General features: G+C 32.8%; 1 pseudogene; it reads left to right on the top strand.

The window, feature by feature from the left end:
• The first annotated feature begins 1,207 nt into the window (after positions 1 to 1,207).
• LOC125863827 (uncharacterized) lies at positions 1,208 to 2,531 on the top strand (annotated as a pseudogene).
• The last annotated feature ends 4,543 nt before the right edge of the window (positions 2,532 to 7,074 follow it).

The following is a 7,074-nucleotide window of genomic DNA, read 5'->3' as shown; positions in this document are numbered from 1 at the left end:
TAGTAACTTGACATATTCTTGGACTTTCCTTTTCTTCAAAGTAAGTTTAGGTTGTTTTGACTATGAATTGTTATGTGGAAATTCTGATTTTGACCATTTTTGTGTTTATGCTTTATGATTCATTAGTTTTTTCAGTAGGTTTTTGGTGCACAGGCTCTTAAATTATGTATACTGGTAATTATTACAGGCATATGTTTGTAGGTATTGATGTGTGTACTGTTGGTAGCCTCGATTGACAATCAAAAGAAGTCGCAATAATGAAATTATTGAATAAATTTGTCAGTCACATAATTTCTAGGACAAAATTTCCATTATAAATTTTGATGTAAACAACAAAGATTAGGTTTTCTTATTCCTGTTTTCATTATATTTGTTATTGCTCTAGTCTCAACAATGTAAAGTTGTACAACAAATATGAATTCAAAATACTATTTTTTCAATAACCAAAAGAGTGGCTGAGGACCTGACCTTCTATGTACATAAGACACTTTATAATCTTTGCAAAAAAATGTAGCAAGGAGGAATTCTATATAATCTTTTTGCTTATCTATGGTAACTTTAATTCTTAACTTACAAAAAAATATTAGTTTTGTTACACCTAAGTGTAATGTAAGAAATTTGACCCTAGTCTTATTGGTTTTGTTGTATCTGTGTTGCTTTATTACTTTATGATTATTTTGTATCATCTACAAGAGCAGGGATACATCTTGAATTTTCCCATCAGGGTATGGAATAACAAATGGCTGAATTTTCATTGTGCAAACTTTGAAAACTTGGCAGAATACAATATTCATTTGCTGGAAGCCTTGTTTCAGCTTAGCTGCATTATAAAAATCTGGCTCTTCTTTAAAGGAGATTTGAAAATATTACTCCTCCACCAAACAGAGCATACCCCACTTACTCAAATTTTATTTTTCTTACTTTTCTTTTGAGTTCGTTTCAACAATAACGTCTCTTTAGTCTTTCTTTTTTAGCAACTCTTTAGTTTCAAGTATCCACGTGACATGTCTATGATCACAGAAATAAAGGATATCTTAACACGTTCTACGTATCTTTTGGTTTAAGACCATAATATTCAAAAGTTTTGTGTTTTCTTTCTTAAGCTCTATATCAATTCAAAACCAGAGAGTTTCGTCTGGCACACCTAATAGGTACACTTTCCACATTCCTTAGTAACTCAAATCACTCTCTTTCCATACCTTTCATTATGTCATGTTCTAACAAAATCTTTCTATTGTTTCTTTCATTTCTTCTAATTCATCCGCTTGAATCTGTTCCTAGTATCATCACACTAAATGGTTCATATACTGATAAATGTGGAAACATTGTCCTAAAATATCCATTTGGTTCTGGTTTTGGTTGTGGACATCCTCCATTTTCAAGATTCATAAAATGCACTACTTCTGGATTTCCTTACTTTTCCACTACTTCTGGAGTTCTTCAATTTTCCACTACCTCTGGCATTTACACTATATCCTCACTAGACTACTCAACCAACACATTTTTTTTAAGTGACCCTTTTATGTCAACATGTTCCTCAATGCAAAATTCAGCCAATTTTATGTTGGATCATGATGATTCAACTCCCTTTAGTATTATGAAACAAAACATGTTTGTTTTACTAGGGTGTTCAACAACTGTTGTGTTTGATCCAAAACAGGACTTGTCTGATAGCGGTTCAGGTTCAAATGTGTACAAGGGAATGTATTCTTGTAAAGGGGTGACTGGATTGGATTAGAAGCAAATGATCCAATTTCAACATGTTGTGTTTATGATCCACCAGTTCCTATTGGTTCAGGTTATGGTTTGAACTTGGCTAGGCTTCAGTGTTCTTCGTATTCATTGATATATGGTTTTGGATCCTATGAAATGGGAGTTTTGGATTTCTTTGATGTATAATGATTCATATTATGTTGATGAGTCTTGCAAGAACTGTGAGGATAGTAGTGGATCTTGTGGTTTTTCTGGTGCAGATAAGTTTTTTGCTTGTATTTGTAGGAATGGTGTCCTAGAAATGTATTCAACCATTTTTTTGTTAAGCAATAAATAACTTATGTTCTGATAATGAGTGATAGCAACATCTTAATGTTGCTATATCAAAACCTCCTTTTCTATACTTTTACTAGTCTATAAAGATTATTATCATTGTAATCATTAGCTGGAATTCCCCTTTCCTTTCTGGCCAACATCTTCAACTCTCTTTTTTTCCTTTATTTGATACCTGATTTAGTGTAGTTGTTGCCTTACCCTTCCAAATAAGTTTTAGTTGATGAATAAGCCAAATCTGTCAGTATCCATAAATCACTCTCCGCTAGCATCTCCATTAAATACAATTCTCGTTTATCCAATTGCTCACTTTGATTTTTTATTCCTCTTCCAACATTATCATTTCCTAAGAATCAACTATTGGCTCGGGTGACAGCTTTTGGCGGTCCATGGCTTTGGCTGCGTCAAGTTTCAAAATTTAATAGTATGTGGTATTATAAGCAGGATTAAACTCTTCTGTTTACTGTTCAAAATGCATAGCCTGATTAAAAAATTCATATCTCTGTTTAATATAATTTCAGATGTGGTAAAAGTGTTGTATATAATATATCACATAGCACTAAATCAATACCTATGTTTAAAGAAGTTTTTCATGTGGAGTTCTGACCGTGAATACATGTTCTTTCCCTATGTATCATCTTCTTTGACAATCCAGTGGTTTGTTTTTCCTGAAGCTCCAAACTCACTGCCTCTCTGTGTCATTTTAGTCACCCATAAACCTTCTCTGATATGTAACAAATGAGCATTGAAGTTTTCAAATCTCCATGATCCCATTCACAACATGTTATACCCCATATCAATTTTATCTTCTTCCATGTTAGTACGAGGGAATTCACCTAACGGATTCAGCAGTTCTGTTACCCATGTTATTTCCCAATCATTAAGTAGCCTCCAGAAAGTCAAATTCCACCCCTGTGATGACTATATTTCTTGTATGCTACACTTNTATTGTGTTCCATCGGTTTTTGAACAATGGTATGAGCATCGTGAAATGTTGAACTATCACGCACTATCAAAACTTTGATGTGTTCAATATAGGTAATAACAAAATGCACAACCATAACAAAATTTAAATGCTACAAATTAAAAAATATAAAATATTTCACATTTTTTTCTTTAGTCTTTACATACTCTTGTATAAATATAATTATATTAGATTGTAGAACTTCTCTAAACTTTGTTGATAATTTTATAAATTTGTTATGAGCCTGCTTTGTATATCCAGTTCATAACCATAAACGTAGAAACTATTTGGTCTTTTACTATTGATGTTTAATTAGAATATACATGCAAAAATTATTATTTTGAAATATAATACATATATAACTATATGCATCTATCGTGTATGAATCTATAACTCTAAAAGTAAATATCTAATTAGTACTACTTTGTTGTTATACTAATGTATTATTATATCTATTTACATGCATGGAGAAAATGGTGCCTAATAAACAATGGATGGAACTCATTAAAGACAGACTTGCTAGTGCTTATATAGATGGGGTGGAGACTTTCTTGGATTATGCTTTTACAAAATTAGGAGAACCACAGTTGATACGTTGTCCATGTATTAAATGTGGTAATGCAACTTCTTGAACACGTGTTGTAGTTAGGTCACATTTAATAGTACATGGGATAATACCAAGTTATACTCTTTGGTATCACCATGGGGAGATGTCAAGTGAAGAACAATCAAATTTTGAAAAAATAGATGATAATGACATTGAAGAGGATGATGGTGAGGATGAAATAGATGGTTTGCTGAGAGATTTGTACCCCAATTTTAATGGAGATAATATGAATAATAGTGCTGGTGATTTGCTGGAGGAGGAACCAAATGATGAAGTAAAAAGATTTTATAGGCTATTGAAAGATCTTGATCGACCATTATATGAAAGTGCAAAAGTTTCTAAGCTTTCTACTTTGGTTAAATTGCTTCACCTTAAAAGTATTGGTCATTGGAGTAATGAGTCATTTACGATGTTGTTGAAGTTTTTGAAAGATGATTTATTGTTGGATGGAACAAACTTGCCGGATTCATATAATGAGGCAAAGAAGGTAATTTGAGATCTTGGGCTTTCTTATAAGAAGATTGATGCATGTAAGAATGATTGCATGTTATATTGGAAGGATAATATTTGTCTTCAATCTTGCAAAGTGTGTGGTGTATCTAGATGGAAGGATGGTAAACATAGTGGGGAAACAAAATTGAAAAAAGGAAAAAAGATACCATGCAAGATTTTATTTTATTTTCCTCTAAAGCCAAGGCTTCAAAGACTATTTATGTGCTCAAAGACATCTCATTTGATGTCATGGGATCATCACAAAAGAGTTGATGATGGAGTAATGAGGCATCCAGCTGATTCAATGGCATGGAAAAAATTTGATGAGCTTCACCCATCTTTTGCTGCTGAGCCTCGTAATGTACGACTTGGACTTGCTAGTGATGGTTTCCAACCATTTGGAATGTCAAAAACTCCGCACAACATTTGGCCCGTGATACTTATTCCCTATAATTTGCCATCTTGGCTTTGCATGAAGCAAGAGAACTTTATTTTGTCAATGCTTATACCTGGCCCAGAGAGTCCTGGTGATGCAATTGATGTCTATCTGCAACCTTTGATAGAGGAGTTGAATGAATTATGGGAAAGTGGAGTCGAGACATTCGATGCATCAACTAGAAAGAATTTTATGTTAAATGCATCTTTGTTGTTGACCATTAATGACTTTCCAGCATATGGAAATTTGTCTGGATGGAGTACAAAAGGAAAATTGACTTGCCCATGTTGCAATAAAAAAACACACTATACAAGGCTAAATAATGGCCAAAAGCAGTGTTATATGGGCCATAGATGCTTTCTTCCTCTTAGTCACAAATGGAGAAATGATAAAGAGTCATTTGATAACACTATTGAGCACACGCTACCGCCTGAAATGTTGTTCGGTGATGATATACTTGATCAGGTTGTTGATTTAAATGGGCTGCCATTAACAAAGGACCACAAAAGAAGATTAAAATATCACACAAGAAAAGGAGTGATAATTGGAATAAGAAAAGTATATTCTTTGATCTTCCATATTGGAAAACCTTATTGTTGCGACATAATCTTGATGTGATGCACATTGATAAAAATATATGTGACAGCATTTTGGGGACAATCTTAGATGTCAAAGGGAAAACAAAAGACACCTTGAATACTCGATTGAATTTAGAACAAATGAAAATACGAAAGTAATTGCATCCAATACAAAATGGAGATAAAGATGAGTTGCCAGTAGCATCTTACACATTATCTGATGAAGATAAGCAGAAGTTTTTCAAATTTTTGAAGAATTTAAAGGTCCCAATGGATTTTCCTCAAATATTTCTAAATGTGTCAACCTTAAGGATAAAAAATTTTCAAGATTAAAAAGTCATGATTGTCATATAATTCTACGACATTTACTCCCTTTTGCCAAGCGTGGTTTGGTTTGCAAATCCGTGTCTGAACCATTATTGAGTTGTCTATTTTTTTCAAAATGCTTGGAGAAAAATGTTTGAGCGTAGAGGAATTGGAACAAATAAAAGCTCAAATACCAATAACATTGTGCAAGTTAGAAAAGGTGTTCCCTCCTGCATTTTTTGATGTCATGGTGCACTTGTCTATTCATCTACCTGATGAAGCCAAGATTGCCGGACCAATTCAATATTGATGGATGTATCCAATAGAGAGATACCTACACTTTTTGAAATGTTTTATTGGTAATATGGCTTACCCTGAAGGTTCGATTGCAGAGGGATATATAGTAGTTGAATGTATAACTTTATGTTCAAGGTATTTAAATACAATAAAAACAAAGTTTAATTATCCAGAGAGAAATTATGATGGTGGTGTAATTGAATCTGAGGGTGGTTTGACAATATTTTGTGAACCTGGAAAGAGTTTAAAGGGTAGCACACCAAACAAGCTTGATTCAAACGATATGGAGAACACACATTTTTATATTTTGAAGAACTGTGATGAAATTCAACCATTTCTCGAGTAAGTATTGATTTAATCTAATAATTTATTTATACCTCATCTATATGTTTAATTTAAAAGAACATGTGAAACTTCAATTCTTTGTTAGAGAATTTTCACAAATATATAGTGAGACGTCTCAACAAAGTTCAGATGTGGAGTGGAATAGAAAATTCATTAGTTGGTTACAAAAAAAGGTGAGTAGAAATTAATCAGTTTTCTTAAATCAAGTATGTAAATATTGTTTTCTAAAAAGCTATTTGATGTTGTTAGGTTGTAGGATTATACAAACATGATGAAAGTAAGAGAATGGAAGATTTGCTATCTTTATCACGTGGCCCTATGCCATATGTCACAAGATTCAAAGGCCATATTGTTAATGGCTATAGGTTTCATGTGAAAGAGTATGATTAATATTTGAAAACTCAAAATTGTGGAGTGGTTGTAGTAGGTGAGACCGGTGAAGAGCAAAACCATTTGGATTACTATGGCGAGTTAACCAGGTTCTTGAATTACAATTTGTTGGGGGAAGAAGAGTGATTTTATTCCAATGTATATGGTTTGATGTGTATGATCAAAAGAGGGGAGTTAAAATGGACGAATATGGATTTGTAAGTGTTAACCGTCGGCGATATTTGAAAATAAATGAGCCATTTGTATTAGCTAGCCAAGCATCACAAGTATTTTATGCTATCGATCATTCCAATAAAGGTTGTCACATAGTGTAAAAGGTTCAACCTCTTGATTCTTTTGATGATTTGGAAAAAAAGGATGATGACTTAGAAGAGTTAGATAACTCTACACAAGTGAAAAGAAAAAGAATTCATTAAGGTTTGGAGCTTTGTCATGCTTTCCTTTACCTTATTAATTTTTTTATGGTAATGATTCTTTATAGTATTTCTATGAAAATTTGTTTGATGCACTTGGTCTTTAATGTTATCTTGATCTTACTATAGTAGTAATGGTTCATGTTAGGAATCTATGTTACATGTACATCTGTCTCTTTTTTGAATGCGTTTTCAATTCA

Source organism: Solanum stenotomum, chromosome 5, assembly GCF_019186545.1.
Source record: "Solanum stenotomum isolate F172 chromosome 5, ASM1918654v1, whole genome shotgun sequence".
Lineage (NCBI taxonomy): Eukaryota > Viridiplantae > Streptophyta > Magnoliopsida > Solanales > Solanaceae > Solanum > Solanum stenotomum.
This window is presented reverse-complemented; position numbering and strand designations above follow the sequence as displayed.